Consider the following 14,856-nt stretch of genomic DNA (forward strand, 5'->3'; position numbering starts at 1 on the left):
TGTAGATGTTTTTGTGCAAACACTCACAATTGTTTATGACGTGAATATTGCAGCATTAAGTATGCATTATAACTGTGCTGTCATGTGCAGCTATTAAAAAAAGTAGAAACTAATCAATATCCTTCACTCTAAATTGTTTTTTAAATCCCAATAAATGGGTTACAGTATCTACATGAACCCCGTTCTCGAGGAAGCCTCTCGCTTACGGCCATACCAGCCTGTTCTCATCTGATCTCTGAAGCTAAGCAGGGGCGGTCCTGCATAGTAGCGTCACCTTCACCTTGCTCCATGTTAGAAACTCCATGATATCGTGTTCCCTGCTCAGGGTAGCACACTGATGCGCATTTATTCAGTATTCTTCGGGACTGCAGTCGGCAGCCAATAAGAGTTAAAACTGGTTGCACATGGGTGTCAGGTTGACACTGCGCCCGCTACAAGGTTAACAAGTTCCTCTCTACTGAGCCCAGACGGACTAGCCACAGACATTTTCTACATTTACAGAATAAATAAGTTTGTGTATTTCCTAAATATTTCGTTCTTGTTGTTTTTTTGTTTTGTTTTGCACAAAAGCGAAATGCAATGAGGAGCGTTGTCATGAAGCTTTTCCTGAAGCTGCCTCCACTGAGTGAGCAGCGGCGCCCTCTGCAGTTTGTGTGTGGAAGTGCAAAAGCTTACAGCACCTGGTATTCCCAGGCGGTCTCCCATCCAAGTACTGACCAGGCCCGACCCTGCTTAGCTTCCGAGATCAGACGAGATCGGGCGTGTTCAGGGTGGTATGGCCGTAAGCGAGGGAAGCCTGCAATAAAAGACCTTTTATACTTGGCAAATGTCACACACTTTAAAATATAGTATTGTGCTAAGCTTCACATGTTACAGCGAAAACATGCAAACCTTTGTTGCGAACTGCAGCTTCAACACTGAGCTGTAAAAATGCTTTTCCCGCGGTAACGTCACCATAATAACACATGTTACTTTCTCACAGCACAGTGTTAAAGTGACAGAGAGCACACAGTGTGTTAGGACCATTTGGAAGTCCAACATTTTTGTGGTTTGGACAATTCAACGTATATACAGGACATTAAAAAAACGTAAGCGTGACTGTGTCATCACAGCATGTATAAAAAGGCTGTTTGTGAAGCAGTCCCTCGCTTACGGCCACACCACCCTGAACACGCCCGATCTCGTCTGATCTCGGAAGCCAAGCTGGGTCTGGCCTGGTCAGTACTTGGATGGGAGACCGCCTGGGAACACCAGGTGCCGTAAGCCTTTGCACTTCAACACACAAATGACAGTTGAAACGGATCTGAGGCACTCTTTAAGCTCATTTTCGAATAGGATGGTTAGTGAGTCTTGCGCAAAGAGCTCTTCCACTGATGTAGTAATGTCAAATTCTTCAAGCGTTACATCAATATCACCGTACGTGCACAGAGCACCTGTAGATGTTTTTGTGCAAACACTCACAATTGTTTATGACGTGAATATTGCAGCATTAAGTATGCATTATAACTGTGCTGTCATGTGCAGCTATTAAAAAAAGTAGAAACTAATCAATATCCTTCACTCTAAATTGTTTTTTAAATCCCAATAAATGGGTTACAGTATCTACATGAACCCCGTTCTCGAGGAAGCCTCTCGCTTACGGCCATACCAGCCTGTTCTCATCTGATCTCTGAAGCTAAGCAGGGGCGGTCCTGCATAGTAGCGTCACCTTCACCTTGCTCCATGTTAGAAACTCCATGATATCGTGTTCCCTGCTCAGGGTAGCACACTGATGCGCATTTATTCAGTATTCTTCGGGACTGCAGTCGGCAGCCAATAAGAGTTAAAACTGGTTGCACATGGGTGTCAGGTTGACACTGCGCCCGCTGCACGCTACAAGGTTAACAAGTTCCTCTCTACTGAGCCCAGACGGACTAGCCACAGACATTTACAGAATAAATAAGTTTGTGTATTTCCTAAATATTTCGTTCTTGTTGTTTTTTTGTTTTGTTTTGCACAAACGCGAAATGCAATCAGGAGCGTTGTCACGAAGCTTTTCCTGAAGCTGCCTCCACTGAGTGAGCAGCGGCGCCCTCTGCAGTTTGTGTGTGGAAGTGCAAAAGCTTACAGCACCTGGTATTCCCAGGCGGTCTCCCATCCAAGTACTGACCAGGCCCGACCCTGCTTAGCTTCCGAGATCAGACGAGATCGGGCGTGTTCAGGGTGGTATGGCCGTAAGCGAGGGAAGCCTGCAATAAAAGACCTTTTATACATGGCAAATGTCACACAGTTTAAAATATAGTATTGTGCTAAGCTTCACATGTTACAGCGAAAACATGCAAACCTTTGTTGCGAACTGCAGCTTCAACACTGAGCTGTAAAAATGCTTTTCCCGCGGTAACGTCACCATAATAACACATGTTACTTTCTCACAGCACAGTGTTAAAGTGACAGAGAGCACACAGTGTGTTAGGACCATTTGGAAGTCCAACATTTTTGTGGTTTGGACAATTCAACGTATATACAGGACATTAAAAAAACGTAAGCGTGACTGTGTCATCACAGCATGTATAAAAAGGCTGTTTGTGAAGCAGTCCCTCGCTTACGGCCACACCACCCTGAACACGCCCGATCTCGTCTGATCTCGGAAGCCAAGCTGGGTCGGGCCTGGTCAGTACTTGGATGGGAGACCGCCTGGGAACACCAGGTGCCGTAAGCCTTTGCACTTCAACACACAAATGACAGTTGAAACGGATCTGAGGCACTCTTTAAGCTCATTTTCGAATAGGATGGTTAGTGAGTCTTGCGCAAAGAGCTCTTCCACTGATGTAGTAATGTCAAATTCTTCAAGCGTTACATCAATATCACCGTACGTGCACAGAGCACCTGTAGATGTTTTTGTGCAAACACTCACAATTGTTTATGACGTGAATATTGCAGCATTAAGTATGCATTATAACTGTGCTGTCATGTGCAGCTATTAAAAAAAGTAGAAACTAATCAATATCCTTCACTCTAAATTGTTTTTTAAATCCCAATAAATGGGTTACAGTATCTACATGAACCCCGTTCTCGAGGAAGCCTCTCGCTTACGGCCATACCAGCCTGTTCTCATCTGATCTCTGAAGCTAAGCAGGGGCGGTCCTGCATAGTAGCGTCACCTTCACCTTGCTCCATGTTAGAAACTCCATGATATCGTGTTCCCTGCTCAGGGTAGCACACTGATGCGCATTTATTCAGTATTCTTCGGGACTGCAGTCGGCAGCCAATAAGAGTTAAAACTGGTTGCACATGGGTGTCAGGTTGACACTGCGCCCGCTGCACGCTACAAGGTTAACAAGTTCCTCTCTACTGAGCCCAGACGGACTAGCCACAGACATTTTCTACATTTACAGAATAAATAAGTTTGTGTATTTCCTAAATATTTCGTTCTTGTTGTTTTTTTGTTTTGTTTTGCACAAAAGCGAAATGCAATGAGGAGCGTTGTCATGAAGCTTTTCCTGAAGCTGCCTCCACTGAGTGAGCAGCGGCGCCCTCTGCAGTTTGTGTGTGGAAGTGCAAAAGCTTACAGCACCTGGTATTCCCAGGCGGTCTCCCATCCAAGTACTGACCAGGCCCGACCCTGCTTAGCTTCCGAGATCAGACGAGATCGGGCGTGTTCAGGGTGGTATGGCCGTAAGCGAGGGAAGCCCGCAATAAAAGACCTTTTATACTTGGCAAATGTCACACACTTTAAAATATAGGATTGTGCTAAGCTTCACATGTTACAGCGAAAACATGCAAACCTTTGTTGCGAACTGCAGCTTCAACACTGAGCTGTAAAAATGCTTTTCCCGCGGTAACGTCACCATAATAACACATGTTAGTTTCTCACAGCACAGTGTTAAAGTGACAGAGAGCACACAGTGTGTTAGGACCATTTGGAAGTCCAACATTTTTGTGGTTTGGACAATTCAACGCATATACAGGACATTAAAAAAACGTAAGCGTGACTGTGTCATCACAGCATGTATAAAAAGGCTGTTTGTGAAGCAGTCCCTCGCTTACGGCCACACCACCCTGAACACGCCCGATCTCGTCTGATCTCGGAAGCCAAGCTGGGTCGGGCCTGGTCAGTACTTGGATGGGAGACCGCCTGGGAACACCAGGTGCCGTAAGCCTTTGCACTTCAACACACAAATGACAGTTTAAATGTTGAAACGGATCTGAGGCACTCTTTAAGCTCATTTTCGAATAGGATGGTTAGTGAGTCTTGCGCAAAGAGCTCTTCCACTGATGTAGTAATGTCAAATTCTTCAAGCGTTACATCAATATCACCGTACGTGCACAGAGCACCTGTAGATGTTTTTGTGCAAACACTCACAATTGTTTATGACGTGAATATTGCAGCATTAAGTATGCATTATAACTGTGCTGTCATGTGCAGCTATTAAAAAAAGTAGAAACTAATCAATATCCTTCACTCTAAATTGTTTTTTAAATCCCAATAAATGGGTTACAGTATCTACATGAACCCCGTTCTCGAGGAAGCCTCTCTCTTACGGCCATACCAGCCTGTTCTCATCTGATCTCTGAAGCTAAGCAGGGGCGGTCCTGCATAGTAGCGTCACCTTCACCTTGCTCCATGTTAGAAACTCCATGATATCGTGTTCCCTGCTCAGGGTAGCACACTGATGCGCATTTATTCAGTATTCTTCGGGACTGCAGTCGGCAGCCAATAAGAGTTAAAACTGGTTGCACATGGGTGTCAGGTTGACACTGCGCCCGCTGCACGCTACAAGGTTAACAAGTTCCTCTCTACTGAGCCCAGACGGACTAGCCACAGACATTTTCTACATTTACAGAATAAATAAGTTTGTATATTTCCTAAATATTTCGTTCTTGTTGTTTTTTTGTTTTGCACAAAAGCGAAATGCAATGAGGAGCGTTGTCATGAAGCTTTTCCTGAAGCTGCCTCCACTGAGTGAGCAGCGGCGCCCTCTGCAGTTTGTGTGTGGAAGTGCAAAAGATTACAGCACCTGGTATTCCCAGGCGGTCTCCCATCCAAGTACTGACCAGGCCCGACCCTGCTTAGCTTCCGAGATCAGACGAGATCGGGCGTGTTCAGGGTGGTATGGCCGTAAGCGAGGGAAGCCCGCAATAAAAGACCTTTTATACTTGGCAAATGTCACACACTTTAAAATATAGTATTGTGCTAAGCTTCACATGTTACAGCGAAAACATGCAAACCTTTGTTGCGAACTGCAGCTTCAACACTGAGCTGTAAAAATGCTTTTCCCGCGGTAACGTCACCATAATAACACATGTTAGTTTCTCACAGCACAGTGTTAAAGTGACAGAGAGCACACAGTGTGTTAGGACCATTTGGAAGTCCAACATTTTTGTGGTTTGGACAATTCAACGCATATACAGGACATTAAAAAAACGTAAGCGTGACTGTGTCATCACAGCATGTATAAAAAGGCTGTTTGTGAAGCAGTCCCTCGCTTACAGCCACACCACCCTGAACACGCCCGATCTCGTCTGATCTCGGAAGCCAAGCTGGGTCTGGCCTGGTCAGTACTTGGATGGGAGACCGCCTGGGAACACCAGGTGCCGTAAGCCTTTGCACTTCAACACACAAATGACAGTTGAAACGGATCTGAGGCACTCTTTAAGCTCATTTTCGAATAGGATGGTTAGTGAGTCTTGCGCAAAGAGCTCTTCCACTGATGTAGTAATGTCAAATTCTTCAAGCGTTACATCAATATCACCGTACGTGCACAGAGCACCTGTAGATGTTTTTGTGCAAACACTCACAATTGTTTATGACGTGAATATTGCAGCGTTAAGTAATCATTATAACTGTGCTGTCATGTGCAGCTATTAAAAAAAGTAGAAACTAATCAATATCCTTCACTCTAAATTGTTTTTTAAATCCCAATAAATGGGTTACAGTATCTACATGAACCCCGTTCTCGAGGAAGCCTCTCGCTTACGGCCATACCAGCCTGTTCTCATCTGATCTCTGAAGCTAAGCAGGGGCGGTCCTGCATAGTAGCGTCACCTTCACCTTGCTCCATGTTAGAAACTCCATGATATCGTGTTCCCTGCTCAGGGTAGCACACTGATGCGCATTTATTCAGTATTCTTCGGGACTGCAGTCGGCAGCCAATAAGAGTTAAAACTGGTTGCACATGGGTGTCAGGTTGACACTGCGCCCGCTACAAGGTTAACAAGTTCCTCTCTACTGAGCCCAGACGGACTAGCCACAGACATTTTCTACATTTACAGAATAAATAAGTTTGTGTATTTCCTAAATATTTCGTTCTTGTTGTTTTTTTGTTTTGTTTTGCACAAAAGCGAAATGCAATCAGGAGCGTTGTCATGAAGCTTTTCCTGACGCTGCCTCCACTGAGTGAGCAGCGGAGCCCTCTGCAGTTTGTGTGTGGAAGTGCAAAAGCTTACAGCACCTGGTATTCCCAGGCGGTCTCCCATCCAAGTACTGACCAGGCCCGACCCTGCTTAGCTTCCGAGATCAGACGAGATCGGGCGTGTTCAGGGTGGTATAGCCGTAAGCGAGGGAAGCCCGCAATAAAAGACCTTTTATACTTGGCAAATGTCACACACTTTAAAATATAGTATTGAGCTAAGCTTCACATGTTACAGCGAAAACATGCAAACCTTTGTTGCGAACTGCAGCTTCAACACTGAGCTGTAAAAATGCTTTTCCCGCGGTAACGTCACCATAATAACACATGTTAGTTTCTCACAGCACAGTGTTAAAGTGACAGAGAGCACACAGTGTGTTAGGACCATTTGGAAGTCCAACATTTTTGTGGTTTGGACAATTCAACGTATATACAGGACATTAAAAAAACGTAAGCATGACTGTGTCATCACAGCATGTATAAAAAGGCTGTTTGTGAAGCAGTCCCTCGCTTACGGCCACACCACCCTGAACACGCCCGATCTCGTCTGATCTCGGAAGCCAAGCTGGGTCTGGCCTGGTCAGTACTTGGATGGGAGACCGCCTGGGAACACCAGGTGCCGTAAGCCTTTGCACTTCAACACACAAATGACAGTTGAAACGGATCTGAGGCACTCTTTAAGCTCATTTTCGAATAGGATGGTTAGTGAGTCTTGCGCAAAGAGCTCTTCCACTGATGTAGTAATGTCAAATTCTTCAAGCGTTACATCAATATCACTGTACGTGCACAGAGCACCTGTAGATGTTTTTGTGCAAACACTCACAATTGTTTATGACGTGAATATTGCAGCATTAAGTATGCATTATAACTGTGCTGTCATGTGCAGCTATTAAAAAAAGTAGAAACTAATCAATATCCTTCACTCTAAATTGTTTTTTAAATCCCAATAAATGGGTTACAGTATCTACATGAACCCCGTTCTCGAGGAAGCCTCTCGCTTACGGCCATACCAGCCTGTTCTCATCTGATCTCTGAAGCTAAGCAGGGGCGGTCCTGCATAGTAGCGTCACCTTCACCTTGCTCCATGTTAGAAACTCCATGATATCGTGTTCCCTGCTCAGGGTAGCACACTGATGCGCATTTATTCAGTATTCTTCGGGACTGCAGTCGGCAGCCAATAAGAGTTAAAACTGGTTGCACATGGGTGTCAGGTTGACACTGCGCCCGCTGCACGCTACAAGGTTAACAAGTTCCTCTCTACTGAGCCCAGACGGACTAGCCACAGACATTTTCTACATTTACAGAATAAATAAGTTTGTGTATTTCCTAAATATTTCGTTCTTGTTGTTTTTTTGTTTTGCACAAAAGCGAAATGCAATGAGGAGCGTTGTCATGAAGCTTTTCCTGAAGCTGCCTCCACTGAGTGAGCAGCGGCGCCCTCTGCAGTTTGTGTGTGGAAGTGCAAAAGCTTACAGCACCTGGTATTCCCAGGCGGTCTCCCATCCAAGTACTGACCAGGCCCGACCCTGCTTAGCTTCCGAGATCAGACGAGATCGGGCGTGTTCAGGGTGGTATGGCCGTAAGCGAGGGAAGCCCGCAATAAAAGACCTTTTATACTTGGCAAATGTCACACACTTTAAAATATAGTATTGTGCTAAGCTTCACATGTTACAGCGAAAACATGCAAACCTTTGTTGCGAACTGCAGCTTCAACACTGAGCTGTAAAAATGCTTTTCCCGCGGTAACGTCACCATAATAACACATGTTAGTATCTCACAGCATAGTGTTAAAGTGACAGAGAGCACACAGTGTGTTAGGACCATTTGGAAGTCCAACATTTTTGTGGTTTGGACAATTCAACGTATATACAGGACATTAAAAAAACGTAAGCGTGACTGTGTCATCACAGCATGTATAAAAAGGCTGTTTGTGAAGCAGTCCCTCGCTTACGGCCACACCGCCCTGAACACGCCCGATCTCGTCTGATCTCGAAAGCCAAGCTGGGTCGGGCCTGGTCAGTACTTGGATGGGAGACCGCCTGGGAACACCAGGTGCCGTAAGCCTTTGCACTTCAACACACAAATGACAGTTGAAACGGATCTGAGGCACTCTTTAAGCTCATTTTCGAATAGGATGGTTAGTGAGTCTTGCGCAAAGAGCTCTTCCACTGATGTAGTAATGTCAAATTCTTCAAGCGTTACATCAATATCACCGTACGTGCACAGAGCACCTGTAGATGTTTTTGTGCAAACACTCACAATTGTTTATGACGTGAATATTGCAGCGTTAAGTAATCATTATAACTGTGCTGTCATGTGCAGCTATTAAAAAAAGTAGAAACTAATCAATATCCTTCACTCTAAATTGTTTTTTAAATCCCAATAAATGGGTTACAGTATCTACATGAACCCCGTTCTCGAGGAAGCCTCTCGCTTACGGCCATACCAGCCTGTTCTCATCTGATCTCTGAAGCTAAGCAGGGGCGGTCCTGCATAGTAGCGTCACCTTCACCTTGCTCCATGTTAGAAACTCCATGATATCGTGTTCCCTGCTCAGGGTAGCACACTGATGCGCATTTATTCAGTATTCTTCGGGACTGCAGTCGGCAGCCAATAAGAGTTAAAACTGGTTGCACATGGGTGTCAGGTTGACACTGCGCCCGCTGCACGCTACAAGGTTAACAAGTTCCTCTCTACTGAGCCCAGACGGACTAGCCACAGACATTTTCTACATTTACAGAATAAATAAGTTTGTGTATTTCCTAAATATTTCGTTCTTGTTGTTTTTTTGTTTTGTTTTGCACAAAAGCGAAATGCAATGAGGAGCGTTGTCATGAAGCTTTTCATGACGCTGCCTCCACTGAGTGAGCAGCGGTGCCCTCTGCAGTTTGTGTGTGGAAGTGCAAAAGCTTACAGCACCTGGTATTCCCAGGCGGTCTCCCATCCAAGTACTGACCAGGCCCGACCCTGCTTAGCTTCCGAGATCAGACGAGATCGGGCGTGTTCAGGGTGGTATGGCCGTAAGCGAGGGAAGCCCGCAATAAAAGACCTTTTATACTTGGCAAATGTCACACACTTTAAAATATAGTATTGAGCTAAGCTTCACATGTTACAGCGAAAACATGCAAACCTTTGTTGCGAACTGCAGCTTCAACACTGAGCTGTAAAAATGCTTTTCCCGCGGTAACGTCACCATAATAACACATGTTAGTTTCTCACAGCACAGTGTTAAAGTGACAGAGAGCACACAGTGTGTTAGGACCATTTGGAAGTCCAACATTTTTGTGGTTTGGACAATTCAACGTATATACAGGACATTAAAAAAACGTAAGCATGACTGTGTCATCACAGCATGTATAAAAAGGCTGTTTGTGAAGCAGTCCCTCGCTTACGGCCACACCGCCCTGAACACGCCCGATCTCGTCTGATCTCGGAAGCCAAGCTGGGTCGGGCCTGGTCAGTACTTGGATGGGAGACCGCCTGGGAACACCAGGTGCCGTAAGCCTTTGCACTTCAACACACAAATGACAGTTGAAACGGATCTGAGGCACTCTTTAAGCTCATTTTCGAATAGGATGGTTAGTGAGTCTTGCGCAAAGAGCTCTTCCACTGATGTAGTAATGTCAAATTCTTCAAGCGTTACATCAATATCACCGTACGTGCACAGAGCACCTGTAGATGTTTTTGTGCAAACACTCACAATTGTTTATGACGTGAATATTGCAGCGTTAAGTATGCATTATAACTGTGCTGTCATGTGCAGCTATTAAAAAAAGTAGAAACTAATCAATATCCTTCACTCTAAATTGTTTTTTAAATCCCAATAAATGGGTTACAGTATCTACATGAACCCCGTTCTCGAGGAAGCCTCTCGCTTACGGCCATACCAGCCTGTTCTCATCTGATCTCTGAAGCTAAGCAGGGGCGGTCCTGCATAGTAGCGTCACCTTCACCTTGCTCCATGTTAGAAACTCCATGATATCGTGTTCCCTGCTCAGGGTAGCACACTGATGCGCATTTATTCAGTATTCTTCGGGACTGCAGTCGGCAGCCAATAAGAGTTAAAACTGGTTGCACATGGGTGTCAGGTTGACACTGCGCCCGCTACAAGGTTAACAAGTTCCTCTCTACTGAGCCCAGACGGACTAGCCACAGACATTTTCTACATTTACAGAATAAATAAGTTTGTGTATTTCCTAAATATTTCGTTCTTGTTGTTTTTTCGTTTTGTTTTGCACAAAAGCGAAATGCAATGAGGAGCGTTGTCATGAAGCTTTTCCTGAAGCTGCCTCCACTGAGTGAGCAGCGGCGCCCTCTGCAGTTTATGTGTGGAAGTGCAAAAGCTTACAGCACCTGGTATTCCCAGGCGGTCTCCCATCCAAGTACTGACCAGGCCCGACCCTGCTTAGCTTCCGAGATCAGACGAGATCGGGCGTGTTCAGGGTGGTATGGCCGTAAGCGAGGGAAGCCCGCAATAAAAGACCTTTTATACTTGGCAAATGTCACACACTTTAAAATATAGTATTGTGCTAAGCTTCACATGTTACAGCGAAAACATGCAAACCTTTGTTGCGAACTGCAGCTTCAACACTGAGCTGTAAAAATGCTTTTCCCGCGGTAACGTCACCATAATAACACATGTTACTTTCTCACAGCACAGTGTTAAAGTGACAGAGAGCACACAGTGTGTTAGGACCATTTGGAAGTCCAACATTTTTGTGGTTTGGACAATTCAACGCATATACAGGACATTAAAAAAACGTAAGCGTGACTGTGTCATCACAGCATGTATAAAAAGGCTGTTTGTGAAGCAGTCCCTCGCTTACGGCCACACCACCCTTAACACGCCCGATCTCGTCTGATCTCAGAAGCCAAGCTGGGTCGGGCCTGGTCAGTACTTGGATGGGAGACCGCCTGGGAACACCAGGTGCCGTAAGCCTTTGCACTTCAACACACAAATGACAGTTGAAACGGATCTGAGGCACTCTTTAAGCTCATTTTCGAATAGGATGGTTAGTGAGTCTTGCGCAAAGAGCTCTTCCACTGATGTAGTAATGTCAAATTCTTCAAGCGTTACATCAATATCACCGTACGTGCACAGAGCACCTGTAGATGTTTTTGTGCAAACACTCACAATTGTTTATGACGTGAATATTGCAGCATTAAGTATGCATTATAACTGTGCTGTCATGTGCAGCTATTAAAAAAAGTAGAAACTAATCAATATCCTTCACTCTAAATTGTTTTTTAAATCCCAATAAATGGGTTACAGTATCTACATGAACCCCGTTCTCGAGGAAGCCTCTCGCTTACGGCCATACCAGCCTGTTCTCATCTGATCTCTGAAGCTAAGCAGGGGCGGTCCTGCATAGTAGCGTCACCTTCACCTTGCTCCATGTTAGAAACTCCATGATATCGTGTTCCCTGCTCAGGGTAGCACACTGATGCGCATTTATTCAGTATTCTTCGGGACTGCAGTCGGCAGCCAATAAGAGTTAAAACTGGTTGCACATGGGTGTCAGGTTGACACTGCGCCCGCTGCACGCTACAAGGTTAACAAGTTCCTCTCTACTGAGCCCAGACGGACTAGCCACAGACATTTTCTACATTTACAGAATAAATAAGTTTGTGTATTTCCTAAATATTTCGTTCTTGTTGTTTTTTTGTTTTGTTTTGCACAAAAGCGAAATGCAATGAGGAGCGTTGTCATGAAGCTTTTCCTGAAGCTGCCTCCACTGAGTGAGCAGCGGCGCCCTCTGCAGTTTGTGTGTGGAAGTCCAAAAGCTTACAGCACCTGGTATTCCCAGGCGGTCTCCCATCCAAGTACTGACCAGGCCCGACCCTGCTTAGCTTCCGAGATCAGACGAGATCGGGCGTGTTCAGGGTGGTATGGCCGTAAGCGAGGGAAGCCCGCAATAAAAGACCTTTTATACTTGGCAAATGTCACACACTTTAAAATATAGTATTGTGCTAAGCTTCACATGTTACAGCGAAAACATGCAAACCTTTGTTGCGAACTGCAGCTTCAACACTGAGCTGTAAAAATGCTTTTCCCGCGGTAACGTCACCATAATAACACATGTTAGTTTCTCACAGCACAGTGTTAAAGTGACAGAGAGCACACAGTGTGTTAGGACCATTTGGAAGTCCAACATTTTTGTGGTTTGGACAATTCAATGCATATACAGGACATTAAAAAAACGTAAGCGTGACTGTGTCATCACAGCATGTATAAAAAGGCTGTTTGTGAAGCAGTCCCTCGCTTACGGCCACACCGCCCTGAACACGCCCGATCTCGTCTGATCTCGGAAGCCAAGCTGGGTCGGGCCTGGTCAGTACTTGGATGGGAGACCGCCTGGGAACACCAGGTGCCGTAAGCCTTTGCACTTCAACACACAAATGACAGGTGAAACGGATCTGAGGCACTCTTTAAGCTCATTTTCGAATAGGATGGTTAGTGAGTCTTGCGCAAAGAGCTCTTCCACTGATGTAGTAATGTCAAATTCTTCAAGCGTTACATCAATATCACCGTACGTGCACAGAGCACCTGTAGATGTTTTTGTGCAAACACTCACAATTGTTTATGACGTGAATATTGCAGCGTTAAGTATGCATTATAACTGTGCTGTCATGTGCAGCTATTAAAAAAAGTAGAAACTAATCAATATCCTTCACTCTAAATTGTTTTTTAAATCCCAATAAATGGGTTACAGTATCTACATGAACCCCGTTCTCGAGGAAGCCTCTCGCTTACGGCCATACCAGCCTGTTCTCATCTGATCTCTGAAGCTAAGCAGGGGCGGTCCTGCATAGTAGCGTCACCTTCACCTTGCTCCATGTTAGAAACTCCATGATATCGTGTTCCCTGCTCAGGGTAGCACACTGATGCGCATTTATTCAGTATTCTTCGGGACTGCAGTCGGCAGCCAATAAGAGTTAAAACTGGTTGCACATGGGTGTCAGGTTGACACTGCGCCCGCTGCACGCTACAAGGTTAACAAGTTCCTCTCTACTGAGCCCAGACGGACTAGCCACAGACATTTTCTACATTTACAGAATAAATAAGTTTGTGTATTTCCTAAATATTTCGTTCTTGTTGTTTTTTCGTTTTGTTTTGCACAAAAGCGAAATGCAATGAGGAGCGTTGTCATGAAGCTTTTCCTGAAGCTGCCTCCACTGAGTGAGCAGCGGCGCCCTCTGCAGTTTGTGTGTGGAAGTGCAAAAGCTTACAGCACCTGGTATTCCCAGGCGGTCTCCCATCCAAGTACTGACCAGGCCCGACCCTGCTTAGCTTCCGAGATCAGACGAGATCGGGCGTGTTCAGGGTGGTATGGCCGTAAGCGAGGGAAGCCCGCAATAAAAGACCTTTTATACTTGGCAAATGTCACACACTTTAAAATATAGTATTGTGCTAAGCTTCACATGTTACAGCGAAAACATGCAAACCTTTGTTGCGAACTGCAGCTTCAACACTGAGCTGTAAAAATGCTTTTCCCGCGGTAACGTCACCATAATAACACATGTTAGTATCTCACAGCATAGTGTTAAAGTGACAGAGAGCACACAGTGTGTTAGGACCATTTGGAAGTCCAACATTTTTGTGGTTTGGACAATTCAACGTATATACAGGACATTAAAAAAACGTAAGCATGACTGTGTCATCACAGCATGTATAAAAAGGCTGTTTGTGAAGCAGTCCCCCGCTTACGGCCGCACCACCCTGAACACGCCCGATCTCGTCTGATCTCGGAAGCCAAGCTGGGTCTGGCCTGGTCAGTACTTGGATGGGAGACCGCCTGGGAACACCAGGTGCCGTAAGCCTTTGCACTTCAACACACAAATGACAGTTGAAACGGATCTGAGGCACTCTTTAAGCTCATTTTCGAATAGGATGGTTAGTGAGTCTTGCGCAAAGAGCTCTTCCACTGATGTAGTAATGTCAAATTCTTCAAGCGTTACATCAATATCACTGTACGTGCACAGAGCACCTGTAGATGTTTTTGTGCAAACACTCACAATTGTTTATGACGTGAATATTGCAGCATTAAGTATGCATTATAACTGTGCTGTCATGTGCAGCTATTAAAAAAAGTAGAAACTAATCAATATCCTTCACTCTAAATTGTTTTTTAAATCCCAATAAATGGGTTACAGTATCTACATGAACCCCGTTCTCGAGGAAGCCTCTCGCTTACGGCCATACCAGCCTGTTCTCATCTGATCTCTGAAGCTAAGCAGGGGCGGTCCTGCATAGTAGCGTCACCTTCACCTTGCTCCATGTTAGAAACTCCATGATATCGTGTTCCCTGCTCAGGGTAGCACACTGATGCGCATTTATTCAGTATTCTTCGGGACTGCAGTCGGCAGCCAATAAGAGTTAAAACTGGTTGCACATGGGTGTCAGGTTGACACTGCGCCCGCTACAAGGTTAACAAGTTCCTCTCTACTGAGCCCAGACGGACTAGCC

General features: G+C 45.2%; 17 non-coding genes and 3 pseudogenes across 17 annotated transcripts; 10 read left to right on the forward strand and 10 right to left on the reverse strand.

Annotated features, from left to right (window-relative positions):
- Positions 1–668: 668 nt before the first annotated feature.
- Positions 669–787, reverse strand: LOC146360665 (5S ribosomal RNA). The gene has a single exon (XR_014799593.1). It is a non-coding gene; the product is annotated as a 5S ribosomal RNA (ribosomal RNA).
- Positions 788–1,147: 360 nt separating this feature from the next.
- LOC146360666 (5S ribosomal RNA) lies at positions 1,148–1,266 on the forward strand. The gene has a single exon (XR_014799565.1). It is a non-coding gene; the product is annotated as a 5S ribosomal RNA (ribosomal RNA).
- Positions 1,267–2,100: 834 nt separating this feature from the next.
- LOC146360667 (5S ribosomal RNA) lies at positions 2,101–2,219 on the reverse strand. The gene has a single exon (XR_014799594.1). It is a non-coding gene; the product is annotated as a 5S ribosomal RNA (ribosomal RNA).
- A 360-nt stretch (positions 2,220–2,579) lies between these two features.
- Positions 2,580–2,698, forward strand: LOC146360668 (5S ribosomal RNA). The gene has a single exon (XR_014799549.1). It is a non-coding gene; the product is annotated as a 5S ribosomal RNA (ribosomal RNA).
- An 843-nt stretch (positions 2,699–3,541) lies between these two features.
- LOC146360669 (5S ribosomal RNA) lies at positions 3,542–3,660 on the reverse strand. Its single transcript, XR_014799595.1, has one exon. It is a non-coding gene; the product is annotated as a 5S ribosomal RNA (ribosomal RNA).
- Positions 3,661–4,020: 360 nt separating this feature from the next.
- Positions 4,021–4,139, forward strand: LOC146360670 (5S ribosomal RNA). The gene has a single exon (XR_014799550.1). It is a non-coding gene; the product is annotated as a 5S ribosomal RNA (ribosomal RNA).
- An 846-nt stretch (positions 4,140–4,985) lies between these two features.
- On the reverse strand, positions 4,986–5,104 carry LOC146360671 (5S ribosomal RNA). Its single transcript, XR_014799542.1, has one exon. It is a non-coding gene; the product is annotated as a 5S ribosomal RNA (ribosomal RNA).
- A 360-nt stretch (positions 5,105–5,464) lies between these two features.
- LOC146360672 (5S ribosomal RNA) lies at positions 5,465–5,583 on the forward strand (annotated as a pseudogene).
- An 836-nt stretch (positions 5,584–6,419) lies between these two features.
- On the reverse strand, positions 6,420–6,538 carry LOC146360673 (5S ribosomal RNA). Its single transcript, XR_014799619.1, has one exon. It is a non-coding gene; the product is annotated as a 5S ribosomal RNA (ribosomal RNA).
- Positions 6,539–6,898: 360 nt separating this feature from the next.
- LOC146360674 (5S ribosomal RNA) lies at positions 6,899–7,017 on the forward strand. The gene has a single exon (XR_014799566.1). It is a non-coding gene; the product is annotated as a 5S ribosomal RNA (ribosomal RNA).
- Positions 7,018–7,855: 838 nt separating this feature from the next.
- Positions 7,856–7,974, reverse strand: LOC146360675 (5S ribosomal RNA). The gene has a single exon (XR_014799596.1). It is a non-coding gene; the product is annotated as a 5S ribosomal RNA (ribosomal RNA).
- A 360-nt stretch (positions 7,975–8,334) lies between these two features.
- Positions 8,335–8,453, forward strand: LOC146360676 (5S ribosomal RNA). Its single transcript, XR_014799554.1, has one exon. It is a non-coding gene; the product is annotated as a 5S ribosomal RNA (ribosomal RNA).
- An 843-nt stretch (positions 8,454–9,296) lies between these two features.
- On the reverse strand, positions 9,297–9,415 carry LOC146360677 (5S ribosomal RNA). The gene has a single exon (XR_014799597.1). It is a non-coding gene; the product is annotated as a 5S ribosomal RNA (ribosomal RNA).
- A 360-nt stretch (positions 9,416–9,775) lies between these two features.
- LOC146360678 (5S ribosomal RNA) lies at positions 9,776–9,894 on the forward strand. The gene has a single exon (XR_014799545.1). It is a non-coding gene; the product is annotated as a 5S ribosomal RNA (ribosomal RNA).
- An 836-nt stretch (positions 9,895–10,730) lies between these two features.
- Positions 10,731–10,849, reverse strand: LOC146360679 (5S ribosomal RNA). The gene has a single exon (XR_014799598.1). It is a non-coding gene; the product is annotated as a 5S ribosomal RNA (ribosomal RNA).
- A 360-nt stretch (positions 10,850–11,209) lies between these two features.
- LOC146360680 (5S ribosomal RNA) lies at positions 11,210–11,328 on the forward strand (annotated as a pseudogene).
- Positions 11,329–12,171: 843 nt separating this feature from the next.
- On the reverse strand, positions 12,172–12,290 carry LOC146360681 (5S ribosomal RNA). The gene has a single exon (XR_014799599.1). It is a non-coding gene; the product is annotated as a 5S ribosomal RNA (ribosomal RNA).
- Positions 12,291–12,650: 360 nt separating this feature from the next.
- On the forward strand, positions 12,651–12,769 carry LOC146360682 (5S ribosomal RNA). The gene has a single exon (XR_014799546.1). It is a non-coding gene; the product is annotated as a 5S ribosomal RNA (ribosomal RNA).
- Positions 12,770–13,612: 843 nt separating this feature from the next.
- On the reverse strand, positions 13,613–13,731 carry LOC146360683 (5S ribosomal RNA). Its single transcript, XR_014799600.1, has one exon. It is a non-coding gene; the product is annotated as a 5S ribosomal RNA (ribosomal RNA).
- Positions 13,732–14,091: 360 nt separating this feature from the next.
- Positions 14,092–14,210, forward strand: LOC146360684 (5S ribosomal RNA; annotated as a pseudogene).
- The last annotated feature ends 646 nt before the right edge of the window (positions 14,211–14,856 follow it).

This window comes from Perissodus microlepis, chromosome 23 (assembly GCF_051167445.1).
Source record: "Perissodus microlepis isolate ML-2025 ecotype Zambia chromosome 23, ASM5116744v1, whole genome shotgun sequence".
Lineage (NCBI taxonomy): Eukaryota > Metazoa > Chordata > Actinopteri > Cichliformes > Cichlidae > Perissodus > Perissodus microlepis.